We start from the raw sequence: 17671 nt of genomic DNA on the forward strand, positions 1-17671 counted from the left end.
GCAAAATGGGAATCAAGGCTGGCAGACATTTCTGAAGACTGGATTCTGGTATTGCAAAGCAAGGAACACTAGCCATGCGTGTTGCTAAATTTGTGAAAACAGATATATATGGGAAAACAAAGATGGTGTATAAATGCAAACACCATCCACTCTGGACTTTGGAAATAAATGTGGGGGCAACCAGCTCTCCACAGCCATGAACCTCCTCATTCTTTCACAGTGGTCATAGTCACGGGGTTTTTTTAGGGAGATAAAAATTTGGGAGCTGGGATTGTTCAGTCTGAAGAAGAGAAGACTCTGGGAGGACCTGATATCTGCCTTACAATACTTGAACGAAATCTACAGGAAGGCTGGAGAGGGACTTTTTTCATAAAAGCGTCCAGAGACAGGAAAAGGGGAAATGGTTTTAAACTGAAGGAGAACAGATTTAGACTGGATATTAGGAAAAAGTTCTTCAGTGTGAGGGTTGTGAGATTCTGGAACAGATTGCCCAGAGAAGTCACAGATGTCCCCTCCATGAAGGTGTTCAAGGCCAGGTTGGATGAGGCTTTGAGCATCTTTGTCTAGATGAGAGGTGTCCCATGGCAGGGAGGTTGGAGCAGATGATCTCTAAGGTCCCTTCCAACCTAAGCCATTCTATGAAACAGATGCAGATGCTTGACTTAGGTTACACAATAACCCAGTGATCAGAGCACCAAAAAAATGGTGTTGCTTTATGAATCAGGCAGAAGATTTTTGAAGTCCTATTCCTCACTTCTCAGGCAAGAGAGAGATGCTCTCCTTCAGGCAAGAGAGAGATGCTCTCCTCCGCCAGCTCTTCTCAGGAGAACTCTGGTTTGGATGAATAATTCACCACACACTGAGCCAGGCACACACTGCCTGCAGCCCAAGATGCTCCATGGGATCCTGGAAGTGCAGCATGGATCTCTTGCAGATCCACCTGGATCTCTTGCAGAACATAACAGGGACCTGAGTATTGAGGACAACAGATAAAACCTAAACTCAGTGTTTTCCACAGTTCCTCATGCCCCTGGGTCCTAGGTCTACTCTGTGACAGAGACTCAGGCCAACTGAAGCAAAGGCTGTCCTCTCAACCTTTCACACGTGGGCTTTCTTCAAAACATTGCATACTGAACCCTTTGAGATGGAAGCACTCATATTCGGTACTTTGTAAATCTTGGACAAAGTAAATGGGAGAAACTGTGAAAGCTCAGCTGTGGCATAATATGTATCACCCAGTGATATAGAAAGGCTAAGTCAAATACCAAGCATTTGGCATCATAATGTAATTATTACTAATACATGTATGTTGTTTGTAAAGGCATTGAGATGGCTTTCACACACCCTCCCTAAAATCCTTTGTAAAGGCATCCCACCCATCACAGCAAGGCAGCTTAGGCTACATAGCAAACAGAGGAATGTGTCAGACTAAAACTGAGGTATTTTCTGCCACTTTGGTAGCAAAAAAAGCTCCCTGGTGGGTCAGAGGAGAACTGCTTCTGGCACACAGGGAAGGAAACAAGGAGGAACTGCCAGGAGTAGGTGCTGAGGGTGTAGACCTACTCGTTCAGCGTTCCCTGTCAGATTAGCTCTGTTACACTGCCAAACCCTACTCTTCAACAACTGCAAGCAAGATATGAGCACAGCCAGGGATTTCCCAGGTCATTCTTAGTAGCAATAAACCATAAAGTAGAAACAAAAATTATCTTGTAACCTACCACCAGATCGTAATAGCATTATCAGTGTAGACTACTGTACTTTAAAGCACCAAGAAAAATCAAGTGGCTTCTTTCTGCTTTTTATAAAATCTTGCACAAGCTTAGAATTCAGAAAGAAGCAATAAGGAAAACCTTTTATTAGTTACATATCCATACTTCCACTGGAGTATGGCCATGGGTCACTTGTCTGACCCTGGCACATATGGCTGCTAATGGAAAGTCCTAAGTATCCTAGAACTCCATGAAATCACTGAGTGACCTCCATGCAAGTCCCAGCAGACACAAATTCAAATAAATTTCCCATAAATAGCACAAGCTGACAGTCCAAGCAGAAGGAAAAAAAAAATTAAGAAGAAGAAGAAAAGGCGGAGCAATGATGGAGGCTGAACTGTCTTCTGGGCTTAGTGATGATTTCTGTAGTGCATGATAGATAGAAGTACACCATGAAAACACTTATACTTAACTTCCTAAGTTGCACATCTTCTGGCAATAGGAAGGATGCTCATTTCCCAGAACTACAGCTACTGGTCTCATTTCAGGTGGTCTTGAGGAACTAACAGGCCCAAGGTCTCTTGCCTTGAGTCTGTGGTCAGCAAGTTTCTCCATTTCACCACTTGTAAAACAAGGCTAATGCTTACCTCATACAAGCTCATTGTAGGGTGGGTTAGTTAATGCCTGTACATAGTTTTGAACCCAAGTGTTTACCATGTGGTAGTTGCTAATTACTAACGCAATTAGTACATTAAATCCACCCAGATGCAAGAAGCTGCTCCACCTAATTGACCAACCTTGCACCTCATCTCTCGATCTGTGCCTACAGAGGTCTATGGAGGTAGTGGGAATCAGGGTTATTTTCCTCTTCCAACCAACCAATCAAAAAAAAAAAAAAAAAAAAAAAAGCCATCCGCCATCCTATTTATCTGCCATTTCACATTGTTAATCTCCTTGGAGAGGGCCACAATGTACATACACTCCTGGTAAAACCTTGGAGGTGCAGCATTCCAGGGAGTTACTGCTGTGGTATGCACACATGTACAATGGGCACTCTGTGCTGGCCTCCGCCCACAGGCTTTTAACCTCTCTCACTGCTGGTAAAGAAAAAGAAAAAAAAAAGAAAAGAAAAAAAAGAAGAAGGCTTCTGGCAGACAGCACCTAGCTCAGGAAGCAGGGCAGCAGCCACCAAGGATGCAGGACAGGGACCACAGCCACCAGAAAAACGAATCAACCTGCTTGAGACCCTGATGTGCAATGGGAGCTGAAATAAAACTCATGGCTCCAAGCTGGGAAGAGTCTTTCAGGTTTTGAGTCATTGGGTAATATTTTATGCAGAGTGAATAAAAACCTATGTTTCTGCTCTGAAGTCTCGTTGTAGGTCTTGGGACCAAGCTCTGGGCCCTGGTAGCCAAACACTCATTCCTGCTTGGCTCTGTGCCTCCAGGTCAGTAGAAACAAGCAACCGACAAGTAAAAGTCATTACATTACACCAGTATCACGTGAATTCATGCCAAATCCACCTTAAAATCCCACTTAAAAATATTGGCCTCCTGTTCTGCTGGGAGCCTGCAGATGATATCACCAGACCCGCAGGTAGCAACAAATAACCCTGTGCTCAAACACCATGCAGAATTAACTGGGTCATTGTTTTAGCTATCTCCTTACTCTCCTTCAGGGTTAATAGTTAAATGACTTGGGAGCAGGGACATTATACTTGTCTTTCTTGTTTGGGCAGGCTACCTACACTTTGACTAATTAGGAAACCTCACTTCAGGCTGCAGAATGTGTAACCTCTTCCAGAAACCTCCCCATCTCCTCTCTCCAGACTGCCTGTGAGCAGAAGCTATGAAGGGATGGCAATGAACACTTTCCTTCTAGAAGCTCTTCTTCCTTAGCTGGCAGAGCTGGAAATCTAGGGAGAAAGCAGATTTTCTAGGAGACCCCTGACTCTTACCTGAAACACCTGGGAGATGGGGGGGGCTGTCAAGATTTCTGAATGCTCACCCAAACTGCCCTCCAGGCCTCCCAGGCTCGACAGCATCAAATCCCTCTCAATAAGCAACTACAGAGGCATTTTACCATCCAAATTAAGCTCCTGGTGGAAAGTGTTACTGCTAGCAGGCTTCCTGCAGTCAAGTTAAATTTGAGGAAGATAATTCACGGGTGAATGACAAAAAAATTCACAGAAGTTGGCATTAGCTCTTAATTAGTGAGACATTCACACCTCCTCTGATAAGTACTCAGAAATAATCAAAAGCCTCTGTGCTCAGGCTTGCTCATATATTTCGTATCAGTTCATCTGAGCACCTCAGATACACTACTGGAGGTAAAGGCCTGAAGAACAAGACTTCCCTTTGGGTCATACTAGATGCCTCCATTTGGGGGTTTTGAATACTCTCTCTTCTCTTGCCTCCAGGAACAGCTCATGCTTGTAAGAATTCAGGTGCCAGGGCTACAAAATGATTAAACTGAAAATTTTCTAGGGACTGAAAGAGAGGTGAGATAGCAACAGGTGGTGAAAATCCACCTTTTTGGGATTCTATGTGAAGCGGAAGTGGGTATAACACTTGGAATAGCTTTTGCCCTGTGCAGAGGAGCAAACAGATTAGTAACAAGCAAATGCTGATTAGACAAATGCAAGTGAGCCAGGTTCAGCTGCCCGGTGTTTGTGTTGCTGCTCTGATTTGCTCAAGCATTGGAAGCAACAGGAGAGAGCTCAGAGTAATATCAAGAGGTGATGCCTAGATCCCATAACACACTAATCCCAAACAAGACTGTAGCTGCTGAAAATGCTTACATTTTATCAAAACGCCTCAAGATGAAAAAGAAAAAAATTCTGTTGGTGAGTTCAAGTGAGGGGAAACTGAGGCATGATTCTGTGAGGCAAAGGGAACATGAAGTGGAGCTCACATCTTGAACCCCATGTCTACCATGTTGCCTATGGAACTCATTTTCTCACATGACTTGCAGTTAAATCTCTAATCTCTGCAAAATATCACAAAGCCTGGAAGACTCTTTATGCTCCATAATTTTTTAAAACCATTCACCACAAAGCACAGAAGACTATAGAGCAATATTTAATGATGAGATATCACCTCTCACCCCAAAGACTCCTGGGTTGCTTCCTCAATGATATATGCCACCACTGTAAAGCAGCTGCCTCTGAGGCAGAGGCCAATGGACAACCCACATTACACCGGAGGAAAAGTTCTGGTCAGAAACCTGCTCCTCATGAGGAGTGTCAGTGAAGCAGAATCCATCATGGGACATAAAACTCAATGTGCCTGGCATGCATCAAGCTGCACTGAACTCAGAGTTAGCCCAAAATAAAAAAAAAAAAAAAAAAAAAAAAAAAAAAGCCCCAAAGTTATTTCTTCATTATTGCATTGCAAAAAAAAACAACAAATGAACACCAAAGTAGGAAGGTCAAGCTTGGTTATGGTCATGGGTCATGCACTGGCAGACCACCAGCAGCACAAGTCTGATGCAGACCAGGAACAGGCATCTGGTCACTCTTCTATCAAATGGACTAGGGAACACAGGATGAGTGTTGATCCTATTTTCATGCCAACTTGAAGGTAGTTCCAGAAGATGTGTAAAACTTGTGAGCCAAAAAGCCAGAGCAGTGCAGACAAGTGACATCATATGATGCAGTACAAAGTTCTCTGGAATAAAATTAAGTCACTGAACTTTTTCTGGAACAAGTTTTAACCAGGAGAATGAGTTTATACTGGATCAGTATCATGCACCAGTAGCACATTTAATCTCCTTCTCAGAGCCCTGGAGTTACATTTATTGAGTCTTTGGACCACAGACTTAGTGATGTCCTGTGGCCATGATACTGTGAAAGAACAACACAGCTTTGGCAGGGAACTGGAAAAATTACTGTGACAGCTATTTTCCATCCATATTATGGATCCCATAGGAAACACCCTCTCCCTTTCACTCCCCTTGTGTCAATTAGGACACAAACAAGGCAGAGGAACTTCCACTTTAAGCAAAACAAAAGAACATCATCTCTTAATAAAGAAGCAGAGACAGCTAGGTGTTGTCCACATCTCAGCCTACCTCACATCTCAGGTACACCTATGAACATTTTTCCCTCCAATGAGCAGTGGGGTGGGGTGAACTGGACAATATCCAGAGCCCCTTGCAACCCAAACCATTCTGTGCTCCTGTTGAGGTACTATCTAACCTCTGCCTCCATCGCTGAGCAAGGACTAATGTCAGTTACCAGAACAACAGCAGAAAGATAATCTTCACTTGTTTCCATCACATTGCCTTGAATCCAAGTGTAACCAGCCCTCTGCACCTCCACCAGAGTGATTGAATAACGCTGACTGATGGCTCTAGCTCAGTGTGCCCAAGCTCAGAAAAGGGAGCCAGGAAAAGCCACACTGGAGGGGAAGAGACATGATAACCCAAAGATCAGCCAGATGAGGCTGCAAGCATCTCCCCCCAAGATAAAGAGACAGAAATTAATGAGAGCCCAAGCATATCTATAATTATGGAAACATGTTCAGTGTGCACATTACACATGTGTGTATCTGTCTTCTCAACATAGAGACATTAGGAGTAGATTATGGAATTATATTTGACTCCATAATTAGATTTGAGGCTCCATAATTAGATCAGATAGTCACCTTTCTATGTAAGTAACTAACTACCTTACAGTGTTGAGGGAGAGCCAACTAAATGATTAAACAACTGACACAGCCATAAATCACAAGGCCCATAAAAGCAATACTGCCCAAGGTACAGCTTGGCAGTGGACACAGCCAGCATAGCAGAGCACCCATCTGTGGTAGGAAGAGAGATGCCCATTATATTGCCCAAGGACTTTTACAAGCTCCTGCCTGAGAGCTGTGCCAAGTTTTTCTAAATTTCCTCACTCACAACTTAAAGATGTATCTGGGTGCCAGGGAAGGGAGCATAGTCACCAGACCTGTAAACACCTCCTTATGCTGACGTCTGGTCTCTAAAGGATCAACCTAATGCCACTTGTGCCCTTTGAGATGAACATTGCTATAGGACAGCTATAAAGCTGGGCTTGGTTCAATAGATTTACATGTCTGAATCACAGAATAGCGTTTGATCCCAATGACGTTGAGTTGGCATGTCATTTTTACCCATCATCCTTGTGAAGCTTAGGCCTCCGGGACACTAGGAAACAGAATGACATGCCAATTGTGCTTCTGCTCGTTACAAAACAAAAAGCCAAGCCACGAGATTTGCCTACGTCAGGTCAACACCAGGTTGCTGAGCTCCCAGACCAAGCACCATCACTCTTGGCGTGATGTATAATCAAAGGTGACTCCTAAGATGATCCCAAAGAATACCCTGAGCACGCTGCTGGGTGCAGCAGTGTATGCCATTGCAAGGATAAAGCTTACTCTATTAACAATAGCCATAAAACCATCTGGGAAAAGTATCAACATCCAAGAGAAGGGAACTTCAAATGCCTATTCTGTTCTAGCCAGCTTTTGCCCAGCACACCATCCTGGAGCTAGTGGAAGTCACTCCAGGCTTCAAATGGAAAGTTTTATGGGTATTTAGGGAAAGGTTATTGGCACAGAGACCAGCCACAGAAATCAAAAGCCTGCACAGTTCTATCATCTGTGTTACCAAACTTTCCTAGATCGACTGCTCTTGGAGAGCTGCCACCTGACACAGTAGCCTCCTTCTAACACCATCAAGCTAGGTGTAATATGTGGAAAATGATTTTTCTATATAAATCATTAACAAGGTGACTGTTTTTATTTACTGCCACTGCCATGGGACTCTTGCATTTTCCTTATTTTTTTTTTTCACTCTCCTCCATTATTTCAGTTTTGCTTGCACAAGTGCCAAATACACCAGCTTTCCCTCCCTTTGGGAAAAACAAAGAAATAAAAAAATTCAACAACACATATGATAGGGAATCCAGCAAGTCCTGGCTCAGCATCCATTCCTCAGAGTCGTAAATTATGGCAAAAGCAGGACCAAAAAGGCTTTGGTCCAGAGCCTATCCTGTGCCCAGTCTAGAGGCTGTACAAACAACACATCCCATATTACTTAATCCTGCATGTTTCAATGGACACTAGGAATAAGAAAGGTTGGAATTTGTCCATGCAGGCTTGCTTTGTGTGTTTCCATGCTGAGTAAGCATTCGTATCTTGCTTGGTGCTGTACAATGTACCAAGCACCCCCAGCATAAAGGGGGTACTGTGGGAAAATGGGGCATAAAGAGGGCATGCAAGAAGATAAGCAACAATTTGGAGCTTTTAGAGGAAGACACTGAGACTGCTTTTCCTTGTGGACTGTATCAGCCTTCTGACTTTGAGGCGGAATGAATCCTTGGGTCAGCAAAACAGTAAACACCCTTAAAGCCTCAGGGATTGCAGAAGAAAAGGCAGGTGGCAAAATCAGTGCAGGACACAAGTGGACCTGACTGGGTGTGCAAAGGGCAAAGAGCAGCCCTTGGTTACACAACAGCAACATCAGGAGGCTTAAATGTTAGCTGGGAGAATGTTGGTGGGAAGACCAGAGGATAAGAAAAAAGGCAAGATAACCAACAGCTGCTATGGGAAGGAGCAGCTTCACCTTTAACAAGGCTGAAGAGGAAGCAGTTACAGAAATGCTGTGAGAAGTTGGGTCAGACAGGAGATAAGAGTCTGCTGAGAACCTGCGTGCCCCAAAGGCCTCTCCACCTGAACCACTTCATTGTGCTCTTTGTGTGGCATTGCACACACCGGACTCTCTCTGAGGTGGAGAAAAAGGTCTAGAGCACCAGGTTCATGATTCAAATCTCTATTCAAGTAGGACTCGTACCTTGGATTGTTACTGCCTTGTAACACCACTGACTGCAGGAGGATGTGATAGGTCTGGATGGGGTCAGAATTTGGGGGAATACCAAATCAAGTCAGTCATGAGTGCCCTTTCTAGGTGACATAAGGGTCTCTTCTACTCTGTCCCTGTCCTGGTCTGAGCCAAGATAAGTCAGATAAAAGAATGGAGGAGCAGGATGTGTATTTCTATAACTACCTCCTATGACAAAGAACTGAGTTCTATTGTAAGCCAGCTCCTATAAGGAATTCCATTTATGACACTTTTCCATCAGATTTGTGGGAATAACATCTCTCTCTTTAAGCGAAGGAAGGAAGGAAGGAAGGAAGGAAGGAAGGAAGGAAGGAAGGAAGGAAGGAAGGAAGGAAGGAAGGAAGGATTTCAGAGATCTCTCCACACTTGGTCTGGAAACACAAAATTAGGCCAGTGTCCAAGTCTCAGAAATCACATCAGTATCACATTCAGGATGTGTGGATTCATATGGAGGAAAGACATGCCTGTAACTCCTTGCAACAACATCTGGTCTGATTATCATATAATTTTCTCCCTTCCATCTTAAAACCATTTTCCCCACCTGCTAAAATGTGGGACAAAAACAGAATGATTCATTGTGTATGTATATATATATATATATATATATCAGTTTTAAAGGTTAAAGCTAACAGAAATTTCAAAGTAACATAAAACCTCAGACTTCTGATCTTTAACCCATCTCTAATTTTGAGGTATTTAGCTGAGTCCTGGATTACCCCATGCCTGCCTACCACACATTCTTTTAAACAGCTTTCCCAAGCACTGTTACAGAAGATACCCTACTACAGAAGAGAAAACTTTGCTTGTGTCCCTGTTACATTCTTTGAGCCCTTAACTGCCCCACAGCTCTTAGAGGAACAGGAAGGCTCTCCTTCAGAACCAGTGAGAAGCTAAATAAGTTAACCCACGCAACAACTTTTAGCCAGCACCAAAGCACTTGCATCCCAAAATATCACACACTTCAGAGCAAAGCCTTGGGACATGCTGTGCTCTGCTATGCACCAGGGCAGGTCAGAGCCTTGCCACCACCTTCTTTCCTCATGTTTGCATGGAAATTGGTCTCATCCTGCATAGTGTTTCTACGTATCGAACTTCATTTCAAAAAAGTACGTCAGACTCACCAGCCTTACATGGAGAGAAAAGCTGAGGCTCATCCTTATCATTTGCACAGGTCCTTTTTTCCCTGAAAGACACTGGATGGATTCATATATGAGCCACACCACTGTCACCACTCATGAAGAAGAGTAAACCTGGACCTGGGATCTGTGAGCAACACCCATGATCCTATTCCCAAAATACTTCTCTTCCTGCTTTGTCCCCTGTACTTCAGCCCCACCACTTTCCCCTTCCCATGCTGAAGTACACAACAGCAGCATCACACATTGCCAACAGTACAAGTGTTTGGTGGACAGGCAGCCAGGCAGAGATTTTAGAGATACAGAGGCTTGTGACCTTGCTGAGATCTCCAGCTAAACTGGGAAGTAAACCAGAGCTGCAAAGATCATAATCAATCTCAGATCAAATCCTCCCAGACCTTGGGGTGTCTGAGGTCCAGAGTTTCAATTTGGCCTTTTAGAGAGAAAGGTGACTAACCTGAGAACTCTTCAAAATTTTTGATTTCACAAAAGACAACAAAAGCCTAAATGAAATAAAGTCAGAAGATTGCTTTTCATATCCAGCTGCCCCACAGCTTACAGTAAAAGCTCACCATTGGGTTTGGACAGTCTGTGCTGCAAAGTAAATCCAACTGCAAAAGTGCAAAATAGCCCCTAACTCTGCTCCCTCTCAGGAGCTGCTAAACAGAAACTTCCACCCCCTCCTTCCTTCAGACGTTTTCTTAGCTCTGAAAGACAGGTTGCATTGTTCTGCTTTCACTGATTTTTTGTTTGTTTTCAGTTTAAGGAATGGATTTACCTTCCTTGTATTCCCCACACCCCAGGTATTTATCTCCCTTGCTACAACCAGTTAAATGGGAATGTTGAGTCTAGATGGGGAGCTGCACTTCTTCCCAGCATCAATCATTGTCTCTAAGCAGGTACAACAATGCAAAGAACTTCACCTCCAGAGAAGGGAAAAGAAACTGTGTCTAAGCGATTGAGTGCACCTCAGAAGCAACTGTGCCAACAAGGTACACTTGCAACCTGATCTCACACGCAGATCAGAAGGCAAAGCAGTCCCAAGCTCAAAAATTTGGAAATAATTTTCAGATCTGACAATCCCCCCAGGCTAAAACCTGGAGTTGAGGGTTTTAAAAGCCCATCTTTAATCAAGATGACAATTTCCTAAAAGTATGAGTCATTTTATTTCCACAACAAGCATGACGAGAAAGGAAGATCCTTTTTTTTTTTTTTTTTTATCAAGTTGGAAAGAGAGAACGTAACAAGAACAGAACCTCAAATAGCAGCAAAACCAGTCCCAGTGGAAACCACAACCCTTGCAGCAAAACACTGGGAACATTCTCTGCTAAAAATCTCCCACAGTCTCACCTTTCTTCCTAGGCTTTGGACTAGCTCTGAACCTTGTATTCCTGCTGCCCAAGGAGAGTCTAGGACATCCCACCAATGAGGATAGATCTTGCCATGGATTTCATCTAACCTGCTGTCTTTTTTATGCTTAGATTTGCTGCCCTTCTCTCATCACTAAGTGCATGCTTAATTGCAGCACTTACACCCTCAAAACTCTGTATGCCTACATGTTATAGTAAGCAAAAATGATGTTGAATCTTCTGCATATGGCCTAAATCCTTTTCTATTGACTTTGATGTGGTCTGTGCATCATGGAGCACATTTAAGTGGTTATTAATACCACCTTTCAATATCATTGCAGAACTGATCACAGAAACTCCAGAGATGGGTAGTCAACAGGGAGCAAGAGGGACTGCCTAGGCATATGGTTAAACAAATCAGTCATCAATTCACTGGGAGAGCTTTTATTTCCATCACAGCAATCTGTTGGATCCCAGAACTGTTTTTTATGTGGTTCATTAGACAATAGTGTTTCTTGCTACTGGTTGGGTCAAGAGTCAAAATTGCTGTGTAATTACAAGTCTCTGAGCACAAGGCAAGAGTTTTTCAGTCCTGGAGGGCGTTGTCCAAAGGGGAAAGAAAACAGAAGGAAAGATTATGTGTGAGCAATTGAGCCCTACTGGGAGGGCAAAAAAAGTCACTGAAACTGGGATTAGCCAAATCTTATAACAGAAAACAGGAGTCCTGTTGGTAAATTGGCACTTACACCTCAGAGATGTGTGCTGGGGAGAAGGAGCTTGAACGATGTGTCAATAAAGACCAGAAGAGGAGATTAAGCATCATCCAAAGCCAAAACATGGTGGCTGGGCCTTTTCAAGCTTTTAACTCCTTGAGTTAATTAAGCACGTGGCAATGGTAGTTATTAAAAAAGAACAGTTCCTAACTTAATCAAAGTACATTATTTGAAATGAGACCAAGGAACCTCAGTAGAGAAACCCAGTAAATATCAACTTAAGCTAAATAGTTCTTTTTTTATTATTTTATATATATATATATATAATAATAATATAAGCAATGGCCACTGTCCTTTTTGTTTGCCAACAGCTAGCATAAGTTTATGGCTCTGCACAAACCCAACACTCCATTTTATTACATTTCAGAGAGTGCATCCTCCTAAAATGATAATGTGTTAATAATCTATGTTTGGCTTTTTGGCAGGAGCCAAAGTGCTCAAACAACTTGAAATAACATCAGCAAAAAATTATTTATTCCCCATGCCTAGCTGCAGAGAAAACAGAGGTTTTCTTGGCTCAGTTACTTCTCAATAGATTTCTGGTTTCAATTAAAACTTCGAGTCTGTTAAAAAAAAAAAAAAAAAAGCCAATAAGAGATGGAAGAGAAGTCTCCATTCACTGAGTGTTTCTGCTTTCCCCCCTCCCCTTTTACATAACCCTTCTGAGCTAAGAGCAGAGATTAAAGTACAAGTATATTGTTTAGAGCGGGTTTTTTCCCCCTTTCAGCTTAAAAAATTAAATAAATAAATAAACAAATGGAGATAAAAGAAGACTCTCCTTTAAGTGGAAGTATCTCCTGACAGAGGGGAGTAACCTCAGCAAAGGCAGAGGACACGCAGGAAGGTGTACGTGAAAACAGCCACTTGCACGTTCTCCCTGACAGGCATTTTTTTCTCCTCCTGTCTATGATAAAAGGTCCCAGACACTTGTTTCCTCGGGTTCCTGCTATCGCTGCCTGACGTTCGGCGGCCGATTATATCATTACAGTAGCCTGCACCAAGTTAGTCCCGGCTGCAGGGGCTGTCGGATCAATAATTGTTCCCATTTGGGTCCATAATATCCAACACGGGATTGGATTTGCCAGCAGTCCTTTTACCCCTGAAATCCTCCTGTCAATACCGACGGGATCACATTACTTTCCCTGACAGCAGAGGACTAGCAGGCTCAGCGCTTTGCTCGCCTCGCACATCCTTTGCGGTTTGACAGATGGACATATAAGGCAACACGACTGGTACCCCCCGGCCCGGCCCGGCCTGGTACGGCCCCTGCAGGGCCACCGCAGGCCGGCGGCTAATGAAACACCTCTGCTTGCAGCAAAGAAGGGGGGGACGTAGGGGGAGAAGCCCTGGCTGGTTCCCCATCTACCTCCCCCATCCCCATCCCCACTGGCTGCATTTGCTTGTGGCGGACTCCTCCCAGTGCCCGGCTCGCCGTGCAGCCGCCGGCCCACATCCCCATCCCGGGGCGGGAGCTCTGACAACCCCCACGGCAGCGGGATGGGTGGGTTGTGATCCCCCTCCCCTTCATGCACAAACACACATGCACTCACACACACACACACACACACACACACACACACACACACACACACACACATCCTCCTCCCCCCGCATCTTCCCTTGCAAACCCGCCCGGGGACCTGTCCGCAGGGAGGGGGTGGCCGGGCAGGGTGGGTATCCTCCCCCGTGACCCCCTCGCCCCTTGCCGCAGACAACCGCTCCCCTGGTCCGTCTCCCGTGGACGAAATAGCCTTACAGCATCAGGCGTCGGGCCCGAGATTATCAGTGTCGTTTATTTGAAGCGGAAACGAATCGGAAATCCTTCTCTCAACTGCCTTTTTAGACACATAAATACACACAGGCAAGGGGCAGGAGGCAACGCGGGGCGGGAGGACGGACAGCCAGGTCCCGGGGCGGCGTAAAAACACACACACACTCACATTCACACACACACCTTCACACTCACACACCGGGGGGGAAGGGAGGGGGAGAAATAAAAATTTTAAAATTTAAAAAAATTTAAAACAAAACCAAAAAAAGGGCAGGAGGGGAAGCACCCACCTCGCCGGAGGGACCCGACTTCCCACTGCCCATAGGGGGAGACCCCCGAGGAAGAGGTTTGTGTGTGAATGAGTGTGAGTCGAAGTGTGAGTGTGCAGGGAGGTGAGCAGGGAGCTTTGCGCCAGGGCTGGAGTTGACAATAGCCGCCCGCGGCTGCAAGGCTGCGTTTTGCACCACCAACACCACCACCCACATCACACACACACACACCGCCCCCCGATAATATCGCCGACATTAAAACTGCCCAAAACTGAACTCCAGTTCTACCCGTGGGGATGGCGGGGGGAAGGGGAGCTGGCGCGGGAGGGGGGGGGAAAGGGCCCATCGGGGTCCTGGGGGCGGCAATCACCGGCTTATTAATAATCATTATGTGAACGCGCCTCACTTCGGCACTGAGCAGGGGGAGAGCGGGGTCAGGGGGTGGGGGGTGTCCAGCACTGCTAATTGCTCCCCCCCTCCTCTCCTCTTCCACACCCCCAACACTCCTTTTGCTCCTACAAAATGCCGCTTTTCGGGGCTCCGTGTCCTTTTTCAATGTCAAAAAAAAAAAAAAAAAAAAAAAAAAAATCAAAAAGCGCGGGGACGCGGCGGCCGCTCCGGGGCAGCACCGCTCACCCCTAAAACCTCCGATTCCCCCACATGCCCCCTCCCGCTCCCAGCGCTGCCGACCCCCGCGCACACTCCCGCACTCACAAATCCCCATAAGGTTACAATGTTGCTCTCTAGCTCCACTTAACCTGCAATTTACGAAACGGGGGTGGGTGGGTGGGGGGTGTGGTGTCTCCCCTCTCCCCCCCCACCAACCCCAATCTCCTTTCCACACATACTGCTGCTACCTACCCCCGGTACCGTGTCGGGAAAACACATGCAGGCTACCAAAGGGGTAGGGGGAGATATGGGGGACACACAAGTACATTATGCAAACTCCTAAAAAATCGCAACCGCTTCCCAGCAGCACGCTTTTACAACCTCCCCCCTACCCCAAACCATACACATACCCCCCAACCACAAAGCATGGGGAGGCAAGGGGTAGGAGAGGGAGAGGAGGACTCGCATGCATTGCACAGCGGAGAAATATTCTCCCCCTCACACTCTCCAAATAAATAAAAGCCCTTTCCGCGCCATTGCAAAGTCACAACATGAAAAAAAAGGCGACATTAACTTTTGCATGCAGAGGGGAAAAGGGAAGGGGGAGAAGAAGGGAAAAAGACAGGAGAGGGGTAAGACCCTCCTGCAATCGGGATCATCAAGACAGACCTTTCCTCGATGGCTCAGGGCTTTTTTCTTTTTTTGTTGCTGTTGCTTTTTTTTTGCTTTTTTTTTTTTTTTTTTTTTTTTTTTTCCTCTTACTAACCCATATCCCCAAAACGGCAGCGGGGGCTTCTTCTTAGCAGCTTCCTCTTCTTCCTCTTCTTCTTCTTCTTCTTCCTCCTCTTCTTCTTCTTCTTGTTCTTCTTCTTCTTCTTGTTCTTGTTCTTCTTTTTCTCCTTCTCCTTCTTTTCCTTCTTTTCTTCTTCTTTCTTCCTCCTCTTCCTTCTACCTCGGATTCCCCCCTTCTTGTCTCTTCTCTTTCAGATCCCGGTTTCAATCCCTCGCCACAGCCCCCAAAGGTGCTTTTGCTTGTGTTGCGGCAAACCCATGGCGGTGTTCATCTGTCAGATTAGGGGAGCGCACGGCCGCGCAGCACACGCAGAGCGGAGAGGGAGGAGAGGGGGGTGAGGGAGGGGGGGGGAGAGGGGGGAGGGGAAGGAAGGCACCCGGGGAGAGGGAGATGGACGGATAGACAGAGGGAATGGATAGCTCGATAGATAAATGATAGATGATAGATAAATAGAGCGAGATAGAGCGAGAAGAGGGGAAAATGGCGTCTTGGAAGCCGGAATCCCGGAGTAAATCAAATTAACACGCAACACCCAGAGCAGTCCTAGCTAATTTTAGCAGGATCCAAAATAAAATTAAAAGGAAAAGGGGGGGGTGGGAAGGAGGAGAAGGGGGGGGGGGGTGCTGATTAAAAAGGAGGGGTGAAAGGAGAAAAAAGGGAGAAAAAAAAAAGAATTAAACAAAAATCAACGTATGGGATAAAATCCTGGATTTGAAATCGATGGAGCTTCTAGCTTCTCTCTGGCTTTCTGATTCTCTTGCTTTTCCTTTTCCTTCTCTCTTTTTTTTTTTTTTTTTTTTTTGGTTTTGCTCTTTTTTCGGAGGGTTGGTTTTTGGGTTTTTGTTTTGTTTTGTTTTGTTGGTTTTGGGGGGGCTATGGAAGGGGAGCGAGGGTGGGAAGCGTTTTCGGTTTTGCTTTTCCCGGCGACGAGTTTAAAAAAAAAAAAAAAAAAAAAAGGGGGGGGGGGGGGGGGGGGGAGAGGCAGGGAAAAAAAAATCAAATCCCGAAAAGAAAGAAAGAGCAAAACCCCGCGACGAGAAAAGGGCTGCTTTGGCGGCGAGGAAGCTGTTCTCTTTATTCCGTCTGTCTGGTCTCCGGAGCGGGACCGTGCTGGTGCCGGAGCTCCGGCGGGCTGCGGGGCTGCGGCCGCCCGCTCCCCCCGCCGCGCCGCGCCGTGGAGGGCAAGGGGGGGGGGGGGGAGGAGGGGGGGGAAACACCCCCTTTTCCTAACGGACACGGGATCGATGCTCACACACAGACAGACACACACACACACACAACCCTCCCGCCCTCCTCGCTGAGAGTACAGTCTGGGAAAAGGGGGCGTCTGGGGACTGCTTTTTTGCTCCCCACTCGATTTTTCCTTTCTCTGTCTTTTATTTTGTCTTTTTGGTCTGGTTACCCCCCCCTACACACACATGCACACACACCACTGCCCCCAACCCCCTACTCCCCCTTCCCCCCCCCCCCCCCCCCCCATTCCCTACAAGGGGCGGCGATTTGTTTAGGCAGATCTGGGGGCTGATGGCTCCGTCTCTCTCTTCCTCTGTTTCTCTCGCTCGCTCCCGGAGTCCTGCAGCACAGAGGCGGGGGGGGAAGGGGTGGGGGATAAGGGGGGAGTTGGTGGGGAATAAATGTTAATGATCAGACACACACACACACACACACACACTCGGTGCGGCTGCAGTGCTCAGCCTTGGGTTAATGTACTCAACAGTGCCACTACCTGACACAACCGCAGCAGTGATGGGGATAAGGGAGAAAAGGCAGACAAGGTGAGGCTCAGGGTTGTGGTATTTATCCCACTCCAATCTCTCCCTCTCCCACCCCCCCCACTCCCCCATCTCTCCCCGTCCCACTCCCTATCCCCACCCCTCCTTTGCACAGTGCATCCCTGACCTGTGCGGGAGATTTTTGGGGGTGACTGATGGTTAGATCTGAGGTGAGAAATATTTCTTTGGGGCTGAGGGAGACAAGCAGAGACCCCTCATTCCAATTTTAAGGATTAAAGCCTCCCACTCCCCTCCAGCTCAATCCCCCCCCCGCTCCCCCTCCCCCCCCCATCTTTCAGTAAGAAGCAGTAACAATGCCCAAAATACAGCACAAATTCTGCACTACACCAATGGAGCTGTGCAAATTCCAAGTCCTTAGCATTTTGCTTTCCCACCCTTGCTCTCTGCCAGCAGTCTGGATGCTGCTGCCTTTTGGGTTGCCAGTTTGGCAAACTTTTTACTCAGAGGAGTAAATTGTTGGCTTGCTCAAATAATCACACAGGTGAGGAGGAGGAATCCCCAGAACAGGGAAGGTTTATGGGATGGATGGGGCTGTGGAAGTGTACTTACAGATGATCAACATAAGAGTAGGAGAGAACAGGGCGTACAACCCTTTACCCCCTCCCTGG

General features: G+C 46.2%; 1 protein-coding gene across 3 annotated transcripts in view; it reads right to left on the minus strand.

Annotated features, from left to right (window-relative positions):
• The window catches only part of SETBP1 (SET binding protein 1), a 260092-nt gene extending 244309 nt beyond the window's left edge, over positions 1-15783 (minus strand). For 2 of the 3 annotated variants that reach the window (XM_030466771.1, XM_030466768.1), the window contains exon 1: positions 15244-15783. The gene's annotated coding sequence lies outside the window, so the exon portion shown is untranslated. Of the gene's footprint in view, positions 1-12353; positions 12392-15243 lie in introns of all 3 variants that reach the window. The other variant, XM_030466770.1, reaches the window with a different exon arrangement.
• Positions 15784-17671: the final 1888 nt, after the last annotated feature.

This window comes from Calypte anna, chromosome Z, assembly GCF_003957555.1.
Source record: "Calypte anna isolate BGI_N300 chromosome Z, bCalAnn1_v1.p, whole genome shotgun sequence".
In the NCBI taxonomy this organism is placed as follows: domain Eukaryota; kingdom Metazoa; phylum Chordata; class Aves; order Apodiformes; family Trochilidae; genus Calypte; species Calypte anna.